This window comes from Puntigrus tetrazona, chromosome 4 (assembly GCF_018831695.1).
Source record: "Puntigrus tetrazona isolate hp1 chromosome 4, ASM1883169v1, whole genome shotgun sequence".
In the NCBI taxonomy this organism is placed as follows: domain Eukaryota; kingdom Metazoa; phylum Chordata; class Actinopteri; order Cypriniformes; family Cyprinidae; genus Puntigrus; species Puntigrus tetrazona.
Window position 1 is genome coordinate 20,106,532 of NC_056702.1, and position 18,306 is coordinate 20,124,837.

The 18,306-nt window shown below is 40.0% G+C and overlaps 3 non-coding genes and 1 pseudogene across 3 annotated transcripts; 1 reads left to right on the forward strand and 3 right to left on the reverse strand.

Moving 5' to 3' along the window:
• Window positions 1-345: 345 nt before the first annotated feature.
• Window positions 346-428, reverse strand: trnal-aag. Its single transcript has one exon. It is a non-coding gene; the product is annotated as a tRNA-Leu (tRNA).
• A 94-nt stretch (window positions 429-522) lies between these two features.
• On the forward strand, window positions 523-596 carry trnam-cau. The gene has a single exon. It is a non-coding gene; the product is annotated as a tRNA-Met (tRNA).
• A 529-nt stretch (window positions 597-1,125) lies between these two features.
• trnal-cag lies at window positions 1,126-1,208 on the reverse strand. Its single transcript has one exon. It is a non-coding gene; the product is annotated as a tRNA-Leu (tRNA).
• A 10,017-nt stretch (window positions 1,209-11,225) lies between these two features.
• LOC122343079 lies at window positions 11,226-12,752 on the reverse strand (annotated as a pseudogene).
• Between the last annotated feature and the right edge of the window lie 5,554 nt (window positions 12,753-18,306).

Consider the following 18,306-nt stretch of genomic DNA (forward strand, 5'->3'; position numbering starts at 1 on the left):
GATATGAATTGTCTCGGAAACTCATGCTGAACTAATGCAGTAATTCATGCACCGTGTGTCTTTGTGAGGTTTTCTTAAGGTTTCATTGTGCTGGCCTCCCAAGCTAAAGGTTCCGTCAATGGGAATCTTTTGTGATTCTCTTAAGCCGAATTACAGCCATCCTGACACACTGGCATGTCCAGAGCGTTTCATTGTGCAGGCCTTTGAAGCAAAAGGTTCTGTCAATGAGAATCTTTTGTGCGCCTTCAGCCAAATTGCAGCCATCTTGACACACTCGCTTGTCCGGAGCTGACTCTGGAGGCAGAGTAAAGGTCCCGAAAGCTAGCTCCTTGCTGTTCTGCCGCCTGTCAGAAGTGGGATTCGAACCCACGCCTCCAGAGGAGACTGCGACCTTAACGCAGCGCCTTAGACCGCTCGGCCATCCTGACAAAGGTGCCTGCTCACTGCCGACGCATTGCCGCTAGAGCTACAGGAACAGACCTGAAAACTGGTGCTTTACTGTTCTGCGCCGTCAGCCCACCAGCCTCGTTGGCGCAGTTAGGCAGCGCGTCAGTCTCATAATCTGAAGGTCGTGAGTTCGAGCCTCACACGGGGCAGCTTGGTGCTTTTGCTTTTGATACCTGAGAGCACTTGGACGAAAGAGCAGATTTCTCTGTTTCCTGCCGTGTGCACAGCTCCTCTGGAGGGCCAGTAACATGGCGTGTTGTCAGGTTCCAAATCAGTTTGCTGAATCCCATCCATCCACATTGCTTTCAGTCCTGTGCCATCCTTTGATATGAATTGTCTCGGAAACTCATGCTGAACTAATGCAGTAATTCATGCACCGTGTGTCTTTGTGAGGTTTTCTTAAGGTTTCATTGTGCTGGCCTCCCAAGCTAAAGGTTCCGTCAATGGGAATCTTTTGTGATTCTCTTCAGCCGAATTACAGCCATCCTGACACACTGGCATGTCCAGAGCTGACTCTAGAGCCACAGTAAAGGTCCCAAAAGCTAGCTCTTTGCTGTTCTGCCTGGTCAGTTAGGCAGCACGTCAGTCTCAGAATCGTGATTCCAGCAAAAGCCTGAGCAGAGTTACTAGCCTGCTGGGGAAACGTCTAAGAGAACTGAAGCCAAAGGTTTTGCCGCCTGTCAGAAGTGGGATTCGAACCCACGCCTCCAGAGGAGACTGCGACCTGAACGCAGCGCCTTAGACCGCTCGGCCATCCTGACACACACGCTCTCACAACGCCGACGCATTGGCGCTAGAGCAACGGGAAAAGACCTGAAATCCGTCCCCCACCACGGTGGCAAATCAACAACTGGCAGACGACCTGAACGAGTTCTACTGCAGGTTTGAAAAGAAACCATTCTCACCTCCTGTAATCCCCCTCTCCCCCACACCTGCCCTTCAACTCAGCGAAGATGACGTGTGCCAGGTCTTCAGGAAGAACAAAAGAAGAAAGGCACCAGGCCCAGACGGTGTGACTCCAGCCTGTCTGAAAACCTGTGCCGACCAACTGGCCCCCGTCTTCACACAGATTTTCAACAGATTATTGGAGCTGCGTGTAGTGCCTTCATGCTTCAAACGCTCCACCATCATCCCCATCCCAAAGAAACCCAAAATTACTGGACTTAATGATTTCAGACCCGTGGCTCTAACATCTGTGGTCATGAAATCCTTTGAAAAACTGGTTTTGGGTTATCTGAAGGACTTTACAGGACTCGGCCCAGTTACGTATAGATTACACCAGCCCGGCCGACAACGAACCGACCAGCTCTACCACGTCAACCTCCTCAAGATGTGGAGAGGGAACGAGGGACAAGTCTCAGGCTTTGCGACCACCGGTCCCGTTCGGCTGCCCAGAAGGGGGAGCTCCAGCACCTGGTCGGTCAGTTCTCTGACTTGTTCTCCCCTAGCCCCGGGCAGACCCTTGTCATCGAGCATGAGATCTGGACGCCCCCTGGAGTTATCGTCCGGTAGCGGCCTACCAGGTCCCGGAGGCTCGTCGGCAGGCTATTGAGGAGGAATTACAACAAATGCTCAAGTTGGGGGTAATTGAGCCGTCCCTTAGCCCGTGGTCCAGTCCTATCGTGATGGTACCAAAACCCGACGGCACCCTCCGATTCTGCAACGATTTCCGCCGTTTGAACGAGGTCTCAGAATTTGACGGGTACCCCATGCCCCGTGTGGACGAGTTGTTAGACCAACTGGGAAGGGCCTGGTACATCTCTACCCTCGACCTAACGAAAGGCTACTGGCAGGTACCCCTCTCAAAATCCTCAAGAGCTAAAACCGCGTTTTCCACCCCTAGCAGACACTGGCAGTACCGGACCCTTCCCTTCGGGCTACATGGGGCCCCCATCCTCCGACCCCACCAGAGCTACGCCGCGACCTATCTGGTTGATGTCGTCGTTCACTCGGAGACCTGGGAGGACCACCTAGAGCGTTTGCGGAGGGTGCTGTCCGAACTCCGGAGGGCTGGGCTCACAGCCAACCCCCGTAAATGTCACCTGGCACTGTCGGAAGCAAGGTACCTGGGTTACCAAGTCGGGAGGAGCCTTATCCGACCCCAAGAAGACAAGGTAGAAGCAGTCAAGAACGGCCCGAGGACCCTCACCAAAACCCAGGTACGAGCCTTTCTGGGGTTGGCGGGCTATTATCGTTGTTTTATCCCCAACTTCTCCTCTTTAGCTGCCTCCCTGACAGACCTGACCAGGAAGGGCCAGCCTGAGAAGATAAAGTGGACACCCGAGACAGAGGAGGCGTTCCAAAAGATCAAGAAGGCGCTAACGTCGGAACCAGTCCTCCGAGCGCCGGATTTCAGCTGCTCCTTCCTGCTACAGACGGATGCCTCCGATAAGGGGTTGGTGGCAGTCCTCTCCCAAGTCCAGGAGGGCGAGGAGCATCCGGTCTTATACATCAGCCGAAAGCTGTCCCCGGCCGAGAGGAACTACGCGGCAGTAGAAAAGGAGGCCCTGGCTGTCAAATGGGCAGTCCTGGTGCTGAGGTACTACCTCCTCAGCCGGAAGTTCACTCTCCTCACCGACCATGCTCCCCTGCAGTGCATGGCCTGGGCCAAGGAAACCAACGCGAGGGTGACCCGGTGGTTCCTAGCGCTCCAGGATTTCCACTTCGTTGTGCGTCACCGAGCTGGAGCGGTAACCTACGAGGAGCACGTGCACGCACTCGTTACAGGCTGACCGGCCTCAGCTGTTGCTTGTCAGCGGGTCGGAATAAAAAGGCCACACGGCACGCCGTCAGGGAACACTGTCTCCATGGTAGACGTCGTTAACGGCTCTTCTCTTATCCCACAGAAAGCAGCGTATAGACCGGTCAGATGCCACAGTAGGACACGGACTCACCACGCACCTTGGAGAGAGAGAGAGGGAAGAGGAAGAGAGAGAAAGCACGAGCACCTTCACGGCACGGACTGGCACAAACACCTGCACTTCTTGGAAATCTTTGTTTTGTTAATAAAACCACCCTCTAGGGTTTTTGATTTGAGCCCTCCTTGCTGTATGTTTCTTCACCCCATCACACTACAAATAAAAAATGCTATCATTTAAACTAAAGTAATCACACATTAATCTGGTTTTGCTCCTAGCCATTTAGCTTCACAATGGTATTTATGATTGTACCAATTGTGATCAATTCGAGCGACTAGCGTTATACGCAATGCACGCATACATAGCGCTTGATCTCTGTGACGACCAGATTTACAAAACAGACCCTCTTAACTCTATAATAAATGTTAGATGCAAGTCCAGTTCAAAATGGTAGGCTACATGAAAAAAAAAAATCACAGACGTCGGGTGATAAGAATTGAAACTCATGCGTATTTGAAAAAATGAGTCCTGTCCAAATAGGGCTTCAGATAATTTCTTATGTAGCTTTTGGCAAATGCAGCCAAGTCTGTTATTATGTGGACCTTTTCATGAAACCTTTTCTTAAACTCTTTACACAAATAGAACACAAATACTGTCACAAATAGAACATAAATACTGTCATATGACCGCAAGACTTTACAAATGTCTTTAAGAGTGAGTGTTTTTATTACACAGTATACAGTTAAATTGTCTTAGAGAAGGAACGCACAGATGATTGTATTTTGTAAATTGCTCTTTTTAAAAACCTTGTCCATTAGATCATTAGATCTGTGGTGAAAACAGATTAATAACAACACCAGTTTAGCATATATAAACAGATATAAGTCACTTAGCAGACACTTGTCCTCAGTGACCTAAAATGAGGACAAAGCTAACAAAAAAAATTATCTAATGATAAACAAGTGTTGTGATAAATCTAAATCAATTCCTGGAGGGCCACAGCTCTGCAGAGTTTATGCTGGGTTCCAGGCAACCCATAAGCCATGTTTTTCTAACCTTCTACTCTGTGAAACTCTTCATTAGTTTACACTGGCTTCCTATAGATGCCCGCAGCAAATTAAAATCCCTGATGCTGGCCTACAGGTGGTTGGTTGCTGTTTTAACTATTAGACATAGCAAGAAAACTGTGTTTGGTCGAAATTGCTGAATTTTCAAACAGAAAGTTCCTCAGACCCATGACTGAAATGAAATACACTGTGTTTTCCACCAACTGGCAACCCCGGGCTTCTGAAACACAATTGGGTAAACTGACAGTGGGTGGGTTTCACAAACCAAACCAAAAAGTCCTGTATTCTGGGCCGGAACGCACTTTTTCAAAGAAGAACAATTGACTGTAGCATTGTGTTTTAGATAAAAACAGCAGGAAACAGTATTAACTAGTAACTATATTACTAGCTTTTTATACTATACAAGAATGCCAGTTTTTTTGTGTATCGCTGAACATTTTAGATACATATTTCAACAGTAAAAGGAAATGTTCCACTCGAGCTTGGAGGGATAGTTCACCCAAACATTAAATTAATTACTCACCCTCATGTTGTTCCAAACTCAGCAGACATCAGCCATCAGACAGAAGTTCATCATCAGAACACAATTTTAAGATATTTTGGAGATTATCGAGACACATACACATGTCTTGTTTACATTGTGATACTCTCTAAAATGGCGTCACGCTGCAGGACGAGGAGAATGATTGTTGAATGAAGTAGTTATTTTGGTTTTCTTTGCACACAAGTATTCTCAAAGCTTCGTAAAAATTACAATTGAATGTCACATAGACTGACGTCCTTGCTACATTTCCGTGTCTGGGAGCATTTCGGTTGTGTCACTGTCTGTGGATCAGATTTCACCAAAAATATCCAATTTTCCAAAGACTATTTTAGACAAAAACACAAGGCTACTTAAAGCTCCTTAACAAGTAGATGTGAATTGCAGGTGTTTTGTAAGCTATATAAGAGGTGATTACTATTATTAAGAGTATTACTTTTGTTTTTTCACATTAAGTGCCTTCCCATAGAAAACCGTTATAAGGAAAACACTGAACCATTAAACGGATTGTGTTCATATTCTGGCCTCGTTTGTTCATCTCTGCAGGGATTACCAAGTTTTATGTTTAAATATTACAGTTTTAAATACATGACGGCATTTTGTCATGCTTTTTATTGATTGAAATATTGCCGAACTGGTTATGTGATTGAAAACTATGGATTCTAGTTCTAGTTCTGGTTCTAGTTCTTCAATGAAATATCTGCACATAAATTCTTGTGCCTCTAGGCATTTTTTTAGAAAAGCAGTTTGTGAAAAAAATATTACACACAGTATTTAAGTTGGACTGTTGTATTACAAATTTATAAAAGGTTAAACACAGACTCCAATATAACAGTATATGCTAAATGTGTATTGTGATTAACATTCTAAGAGCAGGAAGCCCAAGCCCCGAGACAGTTATCTTTTGTCTTTCAGTTCTTGAGCATCTGGTAGGTGTCCTAAATCAAGTGTGAATGCTAATTCTAAGGTACAACTGTGCCTTTTGTTTCACCTATGCATTTGAATGACACCTGGATGCTAAATAGATCAAGGATCGGGAAAGTTCCTGTCCTGGGCTAAGTTTCTGATCGCATTTGCATACTCTTGTTTTACTGGTCTCCACCTCTGTGTACTCCTCCCCCTTTGAAACATATAAACTTCAACCTAACATGTTTCAGATTAGATTTGTTTCTTGGAGATTTCTTGAAGATTTTCTTGGAGATTGCTTGACGACTTTCTTAAAGATTTCTTGAAGACTTCTTGCAGATGACTACAGCAACGAAATAAAAAACGAACTCCTGCTTTACCAAGAATCTCCTGGTCTCTTCTTAAAAAGAAGCTAAAAAAAGTTTCCAACAGGACTAAGACCCTGTTCAAATCGGCGAACATTGTCTAGCACTTATCCTTGTTTTAGCTGATAGCTAGTTTAGTTTAGACTGGTTGGTTTTGTCTTGTCTATCAGCAGCCTGCCCTGCATTTATTGTCTGTATTGGATCATCCCTTATTTTACTGTTTCGAACTCTGTTTTCTCCTGCTTAGACTATCACTCTTATATCGGATAATCTCTCTTTGCTTCATTCCCTGGATCACGTTCACCACCGACACATGCCTGTTTATCTGATTATGCTTCCATATTGTCAGTTAGTTTGGGTCTGGATTGCTTTACGTAGTAAATATGATTAGCTCTAACAATCAGTTTTCGTCAGACACAAATTGAGTGAATTGAGGTACAGTTCTTGATAGGTAACAGGTGGTCATACTCAGGTGCAGGTATACTCTCACAAAAAAAGTAAGAAAAAAGCTCAGGAAACATTTGTTATTCTTAGAGAAATGGGACTTCTTCCATGTGGACATGCCTCCTGGTCACCATGTGTGAGATTGTCAACCAAAGTAGGCCAGAAGTTTGACACTGCAGTAAACTGAACGTCATCTAGACTGAATGAAATGTTTCTGTGTTTTCTCAGCAAATAATCGTGGACCATCTGTGCTGCTAGATCGTTCCAGGACGAGAGAGGGAGAGGCCCAGTTGTTCACTCTCCATAGCCTCAAGACCAACATCTGAAGCATAGGTCATGGATTCATTAAAGGCCTCAATAACTTCGAAAGCAATGTCACAAGGGATAATTTTTGTGAAAATGTTTGCAAAGCTTGACATGGGTGTTCTTTCCCATGGACTGGTTTGAGATTCAATGCATCTCACCAGTGGAGGTTCTTCCAGCTCTTGGAAAACATGGCAACCCTGGTTAGGAGATCTCCTCAGCACTCTTAAATAATTTAAGAGCTGAGGAACCATTATGAATCACACTTCTTCTATAAATATAAGAGTAAACTGACGCCATTCTTAACATTTCCAACCAAAAGTTTAACCTCAATGTTTGGATCAGATGCTCTTGGGACACTGAAAATATAAAGCTCCAAAGAGCAACACAAGGATTCCCGGAAATCAGGGATCAGGGTCTTACCCTACATGTTAACAGTAAAACATATTTTGGAAATCTACTTTTCCTGGACAAGCATCTGTTATTGTTTATAAAATTCAACCCCGCAAAGTGGCTAGTGAGAGTGGCTGTGCTACCTGCCACAGCTGAAATCCATCCTCGTTTTATCAAAGCTAACTAAAAGTGATTGAGGATGTATAATATATATATATATATATATATATATATATATATATATATATATATATATATATATACGTATACACATAGACATACCTGCGTTTATGTATAGATCTCTCACACACACACACACACACACACACACACATACACACATACATACATATTCATCTTGCTGGGTTATCGAACTATCCACAACATTTGTTTTTTAGACCCGGGAAGTCCCGTAACTCATTCAGGATATGCGCTAGTGCTTTCCTTACCGTAATACACCTAGAACAGGGATTGACATAAAAACTTGTCCTTGATGTAACTTAACAGGGTGGAATCAAACATGGTCGAAATTTTTAAACTAAAGGACAATTTATATTTCTGCATCTAACCTAGGCCGTAGCATACACAGACACACACACCCTACACCGTACCCTTCGCCCGCCTCCTCTGATTTGTAACTACACGGCAAGTCCTTTTTTGTTGTACGTCTGTGCAAAACATATATGTGTGTATGTAAAATAGGTTGCAATACTGTTACTTTTAATAGCTGTAGCTTGTAATTGTTTGAGGCTTGCAGGCATTAAAAATGCGTCAATGTAGCTTTTTTCTCTGTAATTTTTTTTTTTATTTATAGCTAACTACTTTAGTTATAAGCATAATTGCTCTGACTTTTACTGTTTGCTGTTTCTTAACAACAGGATGTGAGTGATGCAAACAACTAGTTCAACCTCAACCGCATTTCCAATTGTGAGACCTCAAGCCAACAGCAGTGACACAGTTCAACTACTGTTTTGTACCCATTGTTCCTGATAAAGTTTGCACTGTAGCATTAGTTAGTATTGCACCTTGCCAGACACTTTTACCACTCTATAGCTGTGTCCCAATCTGTAGGCTACGGCTTTCAAAGGACCCATTTGAAGGCCGATTACATCATGGCAACGTAGCGATGGCCGTTCCAAGTCAAAGACCGCATGCTACAATGGCCTAATTTGTAGGCCAATTGCATCATGGCGGCGTGGCGAAGACCATTCTTCACGATGCAACCGCCAAGGACTCAGACTATTCAAGGATTGCAACCCTAGCACAGCAACCCTAAATAGCTGCAGTTGGCAAGCGGCAATAAGTATACTATATATTAACCTACATAAAACTAAACAAAGTTAAATATTTAACATATTTTGTTTAAATGTGCATTTCCTTTGATGTAGAAAATAATTTACAATTTTGGTAAAATAAGTCGACATTGATCAGCTTTATATTTAGCATTTTTTAATGCCATAGCAATATTTTAGTAAGTCGTAGCCCAACATTTAAAGTGTCATTTGATTATTAAAAGTCAAAAACTAACAATTCGTTTTCTCCATTTTCATTAACAAGTAACATCTGCGGCAGCTCTCTTCACGTACCATTGCTACGATAATCAGGAACTTCTGCGAAGGCTAGACTCGCAGTGTCCTTAGTCTGAGTAGACCGAATCTTTCAAAGGATGTAGTCTTTGAATTGGGACACAACTCAAATGCACTTACTTTTTTATGAATACACTTTGTTAAAAGGACTCATAATGGGCTCACATATTTTACATTTTAAATGCATTTAAGGTCTAAGGTACAGACATGCCATTAATGTTCATGTGACATACCTGGAAAGGGACACAAGTTCCAGGAAAATAGTTAAAAATTATATATCAATAAAAAGGTGTGTAAAGTACAAAATAGTATTTTTAATGTCTATGTTTAAGTGATTAGAAAGATCTCACTATATAAAGCCATTTATTACAAATATGTGACTCATTTTAGTGAAAATAAAAGTGAATTAGATAGCACGGCAAAACATGGCAAAGTCTCCGAACACACGGAAACACAGTGTTTATTAAAGAGGAGAGTGAAACATAAAGACATACTGAGGAACCAGCGCGTCAGTTTTCAATGGACCCAAGTAATTTCCAAAAGGCTGAGGACAATAAAGCTGTATTGTTCATTTGCTTTTAATAGACACAGACTGAAGGGATTGGGTTTAAAACATGCCAGTGTTACACCCCTGATAAAGGGGAGAAATGTTCATAAATAAGTAAAGGGCGAAGACTCGTGCTGCTGTCTCTGTGTCAATCTGTATTGGTAATGACAATATCTTTCATTCAACAGCATAGATTACTTAATAACAGAACTGAATCAACGAATGGATGAGTACATTGAATCACAGTAATATGTTCTTAATCAATAATACAAATCAATTCTCCTATAATAACTAAATTCATTTTGTATTATCTGAATACATAGTGAATTATCCTTTAGATAACAATCAGTGACGTACACTTTTCATGAACGAGAAAACGCTATTAAAGTGAAACACTATTCCAACAATCCATTATTAAAGGATTAAACTCAAGAAAACAAAAGATAACAAAACATAACATAACTTCCACTACACAACATACACTTTTAATCCACGCTGTGAAGATGCAACTCGATGTTCAACTCAAACCACGTGCGATCTCATTTTAGCATGCTAATTAGCATGAAGTTACGTTACGATCTTTGTTCGATTTAACAACATCATTCTAAAACATATTCACAGAAGTAAGTAGTCTCATGACTACTATTTTGTTTTAACTTATAATGAAAACCATTATGACACATTTGTTACCTGAAAATGAGAAATGTTCATAAATAAGTAAAAGGCAAAGACTCGTGCTGCTGTCTCTGTGTCAATCTGTATTGTTAATGACACGCAACACAGCACATCTCTCCCTACTGGATACTCCAAAGGATGCACTCAAATCATTGATTTTTTTTTTCTTTTTTTTCCTTTTTATAGGCAAGTGCAACACTATAAAACACTAATTGCATTACTTTTTAGATAATCATATTGATCTGTTTTTTTTCAACCTCTACACCAGCCCAGAATTCTCATGTCTTGCCTACAGCTGATTTGAAGATTGTCCAGTTACCATTACAGTGGTACAACTCAGAGCATTATGTTTTAAGGAAACCAGCTCTGCTTATCACATGGAGAGTACCATCCAAAAAGTAAAGTGTGATGTCTTGTGCTGTTTTTCAGCAACAAGGATGGAGGGACTCATCAGAGTAGAATAAAACTCAATAAATCAAAATGTAGAGATATCCTTAATGAAAACTCAGTGCAGAGCATTCAGAAACTGGGCAGAAGGTTCCCCTCCAACAGGATGATGAATCCAAGAACATAACAAGACTGGTCCAACCATAGCCTGGGATTTAACCCATTCAAATATTCTGGAGAAACATGAACATGTGCATCTGCCCCAATCCAACCTGACAGAGCATAAGAGGTAAAGAGGAGAGAAAGACGGCAGATAAATGACAAATTGCTGAATAGCAAAGCTTGTCGCATCAAACAAAGAAGACTTGAGGCTGTAAATATGCATCAGCTAAATATTTAGTCTTATTTTCATAATTGTGTCACTAAATTAACTTCAGACATTTTTGAAGACATCCAATCATTTGGAATATCTAAAAAAGCCCTGAATGTGTCATGTACAGACAGAGAAATCCGCCAAAATATAATGGTCTTAAGAGGTAAAAGTAGGTTAACATAAGGCAGTAACAAAATGTGAAAACAAGAAGGGGTATGAAAATTTTGTAAGGCACTGTATATATAACACATTGCATAAAAAGTTGACAACTCACAATTTCTGAATTTGGTAATTAATTTTTACACTTTCAGGCAAATTTTAATGCTTCTCTTTTATTTATTTTTTTAAATACACACATAAAGCACTTGACCATCTCTGGCTCAGCACCAGACAAAGCATGAAAGCATATCTTGAATTTATCAGTTAATCACATGACACACCGAACAGTAATCACTCTGGTGTGATTTTACATGTTAAAGATCTACTTTACTTCTGAAACTCTGATCACCTGTAAACTTCTTCTCTCACGTGTGAATCTTCATGTGTTTCTTAAGGTGTCCTTTTTCAGTGAAACTCTTCCACACTGTTGGCAGGTGAAAGGTTTCTCTCAGTGTGAATCCTTATGTGGGCATCGAGGTGTTGTTTATGTGCAAAACTTTTTCCGCATTGCGAGCAGGAGTAAGGCTTCTCTCCCGAATGTATTCTCGTGTGGTCTTTAAGGTTTCCTTTTTTAGTAAAACCCTTTCCACACTGTTTGCAGGTGAAAGGCTTCTCTCCGGTGTGAACTCTCATGTGGTCTTTAAAGTTTCCTTGTTTAGTGAAGTTCTTTCCACACTGTTGGCAGGTGAAAAGTTTCTCTCCGGTGTGAATCCTTATGTGGACAACGAGGTGTTGTTTATGTTTAAAACTTTTTCCACACTGAGGGCACATGTAAGGCTTCTCTTTACTGTGAATTGTCATGTGGTTTTTAAGGTGCACTTTTTGAATAAAACTCTTTCCACACAGCTCACAGGCATAAGGCTTCTCTCCAGAATGAATTCTCATGTGCTCTTTAAGGTTTCCTGGTTTAGTAAAACTCTTTCCACACTGTTGGCAGGTGAAGGGTTTCTCTCCAGTGTGAACTCTCGTGTGGTATTTAAGGTGCGCTTTTTGAATGAAACTCTTTCCACACTGTTGGCAGCTAAAAGGTTTTTCTCCAGTGTGAACTCTCAAGTGGACTTCAAAGTCTCCTTTTCTGTTGAAACTCTTTCCACACTGTTTGCAGGTGAGATATCTTCTGTTTGCTGTCTTTTGAGTTCTTTTGCGTGTCTTTTCAGAATGAATGTTATCTTCTTTGTTGGGTTCTTGACTCTCCTCTTTTAGCATTGTCAGGTCTAATGCAAAAAAAAAAATATATATGTATTAATGAACGCCATTTAAATGGAACAAAAAACAAACATCAAGACTGACAACATGTAGATCTTATATGCGCTAAGTCAGTGGTCTCAAGCTCAGTGCCTGGAGGGTCACAGCTCTGACAAGTTGAAGAGTAAGAAGACAGCTAAACTGTACAGAGCTGTGGCCCTCCAGGAACTGAGTTTGAGATTAACACACTAAGCTCAAAACCTCTTCCCATCATTCAGTGCAATGATAGAATTTGTAGGTAATGAGTCATGTGAACTCAACATGAAGCGATTTTAATTACAAGGAGAGTGAATGAAAACCAACCTGTTTGTTCCTCAGCATCTTCATGTTTAAAACGGAACATTTCTCCAATCTTCATGTCTCCACTCTCCTCTTTAATAAACGCCATTTTTGTTTGTTTCTCGGTTTCTTCACGTTCGACTCTGAATGTTTCTTGAATCTTCACGTCTTCACTCTCTTTTTAACGCCATTTTGTTTGTTCCTCAGTTTCTTCATGTTTGACTCTGAATGTTTCTTCAGTCTTCAACAATAAATGCCATCTTTATAATAATGTCACATGGATCTGTAAGAGATGAATTACAGAAGTGATCAATACCACAAATCTTCTGTCTTATATAAGCAAGTATGAAGTGCTCGGAGTTCACTTTTAACATTTATGATATTTCCAGTTAAAAATATGTGAGGTACCTGGTTCACTGATTAAATCTGTTCAGCAAAGATATGATGGCATACTCAGATGTTACTCTCATCTCATTTATCATTGTTAGAAATGAATGATGTTCAGTTTCTAAATATAAGATGTGTTTATGCAGTTTATGTATCCTTTACCGTGTGACATTTAAGCCTATAGGTCAAGTTACATTTGTTTAAATGGGGTCAGATTGTATTGTGTTAGATCTTTGAGTATTTAAAATGATGAGACAGAGAACAATTTTAAAATGAAAATCAAATGTGCATTCACAGTATTCATAGGCTGTTAAAAGTCTATTTGTACCATACCATTAAAAACAGTATCAAGTGTCCAGCAGTGTATACAAAATCCATGTGTTTGTATCTGGAAAGATAAGACAAAGTCCAGAAAAGGTAATTACCAGCAGATTTGTAAAGTGAGAGACTGTTTGCTAGCCATGCTGTCTTACTGTTTTTGTTCCTGTTCCCTGTCATGTGATCAGTCACATGACAGGCAAACCCAGAGTCTCTTAAAGACACATACATTTTTAAAAGGAAAATGTCTGCTAGCAAATGTTATGCTAGCGTAGTGTATCTGTTTATAATGATGCTAAGCATGGAACATCTTGAAAGCTTTCATATTTCGTTGTATATCCTATGTTTTTATTAATAGTTTGAGTTTGTTTTACTGTTCATATATGTGTGTTTTTTTAAATAAACTGAATGAATTTTGAATCTTTATGATTCACAGCTGTTGGAACAGACGTGATTTTGAGATGGTTGGAGCTAAACTGAGCTGTGGCCCTCCAGGAATTGAGTCTGAGACCACTGGTTTAAATAGATGATGGGCTAGTAAAAAAATAAATAACTAAAATTCTTTCCAGCATTAAGGTAATCAGACGTTCACCTCTGGTCCATGGTAGGAGAGCAGTTTGGGAAACCTATTCATGAAAGTACAGTTACAAGTTCTTTGTTTTTGATATATGGTCATGAACCAACAGCAGTAAATACATACAAGAATTTCAAAATCGATGTCACTTAAGCATGCTAACTTGAGTCCGCTAGCATGCTAACTTTCCTTGGGATAACTCAGACAATGGAAATTTCTGCGACACTTAAGGTGTACGACCTATTTCAGATACAGGATATGTCTGATTCCACACACAATAGATGTCTTCAGAGATTTCCAGTAGGGTATACCAGTGTTTATGAAAATAACCCATGGTTTTTATAATAAATATGATAGTATTTTTGGTAGATTGATTGCCATATTTGTATAACCATATACTAAAAATATACGTTAACTACATTAAACATGTTTTTTGTTTTATTTTTTTTAATGCGTATTGATTGAATCAAAGGAGTCTTTTGAACAGAATCACAAAATTTGAGTGAGATTAATGAAGATCCGCACAATCGCAGATGGGGTTGTATCTCAGGATTTGTTTAGGTTGATAATTGAGGTAATAAAATATGTTAAGGAATAATTTACATAAATGTTTTAAATAATCTATTTACCAAAAATTAGTATTAAGGGTTTTAATGTGGGTTTATGTTCTATAATTCATGTAGATATCTTAAGCTTTTAATTGATTTAATTCATATATATATATATATATATATATATATATATATATATATATATATATATATATATATATATATATATATTATGTTTTAGGTCAGACAATGCTGCCCTTCTTCTGGAAAACTCCACGTAAAGAACAGCCAATCAGGTCATTTGCACACCAAAATATGTTTTATACAATTTAATTACCCAGGTTATCTCATATTTTATTCAGTTACTAAATCTGACTAGCTTAGATTTTTCCTATTCTTAATGAAGTAATCCTGTAGTTTTTAATATTCATTGTTATGGTTTTTCCTCTTCATTTTGATCTCTTTTTAACATGCTAAATATTTTTTTGTAAAAAGTAGCCTACTGTAAATGATCAGCATTCCAATAAAGCTTTGATTATACTGTTTACATTTTTACTGGAAGTGCAGTTTAAAATTTAGTATAAAATGTAGTGCAGCATAAAATAAAATAAAAAAATCTCTGAAAAAGATTGTTTATCTGAAAGAAGAAAGTTGTATACACCTAGGATGGTTTAGAGGTGAGTAAATTATAGGGTAATTCTTTGACTTCTTCTACCTCAAAGTCAGAACAGTTTAACCAAAGGACAAGATTTATCAGCTCGATCAAGGGATAATCACACCTAGGAGGATAATGCAGCAGATAATGTCCTTGTTCAGCCCCAGCAGAAAATATGCACCCAGGAACAAGTTGTGCCAGGTTACCCTGTTGGAAAGCGCAAGGATTTTTTCCAACTCTCCAATATCCGCCCACTTTGCATGAGACGCCAGGGTCTGTCCTCAGCCATGTGTACGGTATGGGATCAACAACATCACAACATCAAATACAACACACATGTAACAGTAACAATAGATATGTAGAAATCATTAATCTAACTCAATTTGAATCAACAATTGAATAAACAACAATTGAAAGAGGCTGGCAACTAAAGGGTGCTTTCCCACAAAAACCCCATCAATCAGAACATGGCAAGCCAAAATGGAGGCCACGTAAATTCTGAGAATATGTGCCAGAGGACAGTTTCCCTTGCAGAAACTCCAGCACTGAAACAATCTGGCAGTGAACTAGGCCTGAATGATGTGTCATGCACCAAATTTCAAAAACATGCCACCTGAGGGCATAAGTTGTTTTGTGGAAGGAGACCTAGCACTTAGAATAGTCTCTATTACAGTGCTACGTCCTCTGACGTAATTGTGTATTGTCAAATGATTGTTTGTTTTTCCCTTTTTTTTTTCTCTCTCTCTCCTGGCTAAGTAGCGCAAATTGCATGCAGCTGATGCCAATTAACGCCAGCGCGACTTCACTCTGACCAGACAATAAAGCAGCACAGAGACGCAGTTCGAGAGGAGTCTCTTGTCCGCTATCCCAGACGATATTTGTCCTCTCGTTGTTGTGAGAAATGTAGTGAAACCCTAGGTGTGAATATAATGGTGATATTTCAACTGTCTCTTGAGGTCTAAAACAACCATGTAAGGAGATGAGTGTCTATTTATTTGGGATGTGTCCTTTCTGATATTTTCTCATGTTTTCTATAGTCAGGGAGAGAGGTAAGACTATTGTCTTTAATTTAGTTTTTCTTTTGTTTAGGTAAGTTAAGTCGTTAAATCAGAAGGTAGATTGTTTTGTTTGTTATGTTGGCATTTACTCTCTCCCGACGTCTTGGTTACGTTTGTTTTGTTAAGAAAAATAAAATTGTTTAATTATACTATCAAAAATGTTGTTATATTTTTTCTGAACTTCAGTGAACCAAGTTTGGAGAGTATTTATATTCTTCTCATCATTATTGAGGGCTGGGATAGAGGATCAGGAGACCTCTCATCGTGTTATTTCATTTTTCTTATTTTGTTACCTTCCCCTAGTGACCCTAGACTAAAAAAAAATAGGACTTGGTAACAAAATGGGGGCTCGTCCGTCGCTGAGATAAGTAACGGAAATTCGTTCGTTTTTTCCAAACAAAATTGTGAAGTATCTCTGTAATAACTGTGCACATTATTTCAGGATTTGGTCGTTTACATCACAGATTGGTGAGTACTGTATTTTTTTGATTTCTGGCTGATTTCTTTTGTGTGAGAGAGAGAATATTGGTAGTAGAAAGTGAAAATGGAATTTGATTTAGTTTCGTTTACCCTTGCGCCGACTACGGAGGTTTATAATCGTTGTAGAAAAAGATCTCCTTATGATTGCTTACTTTTTAGGTTAATGTTCCTAGAGAGGCTACTAAACAGGTCATTAAAGAAGAGCTGTATGACAAGTTAGTAAACGAAGGAATCTTACCAAAGCAAACCGATGATGGTGAAGGGGTCGAACAGCTTGAAGGAAAAGAATTGGATAGTATAAATTCAATAGATACTGACGCTATGGCTTTGCAGGACCCTAGGTTAGCGGTGAGATTAAAGGAGTTAGACCTAGAAATTAAAAAGCAGGAGTGCGAGGCTCAGATGATTAAATTGAGGACTGTTGAAGCGGAGGCTGACAGGGATATTACATTAAAAAAACTTTCTTTAGAAGCTCAGCGCGTAGCCGCTAAACCAGTTCCGTTACCTCCTACCAAGGCTCAATCCGTTTCTTCTCCGATATCGATGGTGGCTAGCCCTTTGGCTGCAGGACAGAGTTATGCATCGAATGATGTTCCATTTGATCCTAGTAGATACATTAAACTTGTACCGCCGTTCAGAGAAGCCGGAGTGGATTCCTACTTTGTTGCGTATGAGCGAGTCGCTGGGAAGTTAGGATGGCCGAAGGATATGTGGGCTCTTTTGTTACAATGTAGTCTTACAGGTAAAGCGCAAGAAGTTTGCTCTACTCTTCCAATTGAATCTGCTCTTGATTATGACACCATTAAAGCCGCCGTTTTGCGTGTGTATGAGCTTGTTCCGGAGGCGTACCGGCAAAAGTTTAGACAATACGAGAAATCAGCCAGACAATCATACGTAGAGTTCGCAAGGGAAAAAACAAATCTCTTCGATAAGTGGTGTTTTTCAACAAGATAACGACCTTAGAAGAATTACGAGAATTAATTCTGCTAGAAGATTTAAAAATTGTGTTCCTGAAACTTTGGTGGTTCATTTGAATGAACAAAAGTCTCTTCATTGTCGAAAAGGCCGTATTGGCTGATGAGTTTGTGTTGACACATCGCGACTGTTTTTACCGCACCGCGACAGTCAAAATTTGTCCCTCCTGGTGCCGCTATGTCACTAAATGTGACGCCTCGTTTCATGCGCCCGTTAGAGTAGAAAATTTTTCCAGGGTACTCGAAAAATTAAACCTGTAAATAAAGAGAAACGAGAATGTTTCTATTGTCTTAGCCCTGAACATCTGATTGCAGAGTGTCAATTGTGGAAGCAGAAAAACTTGAAAACTAAGAGTGTAGCTCTTGCTCAGTCTCTACCAAAGTTAAGCACAGCTGATGTAGAAAGTTACCAGCCATTTCTTTTAGAGGGCATGGTTTCTATTTATCCTGATGCTGAGTTTAAGCCTATTGTTATGCTTAGGGACACAGGTTCGGCTCAATCTTTCATTCTTGAGCATAGATTACCATTTTCTGCTGACACTTATACAGGTTTTGATGTATTAGTTCGAGGTATTGAGATGAGTTGTGTTAATGTGCCTTTGCATATGGTACATTTGAAGTCAGATCTTGTCAATGGAGCAGTTAAGTTGGGTGTCCGTAAACAATTACCTGTGGAAGGTGTAGATTTAATTATAGGGAATGACTTGGCAGGTGGTGAAGTTTTCCCTACTCCA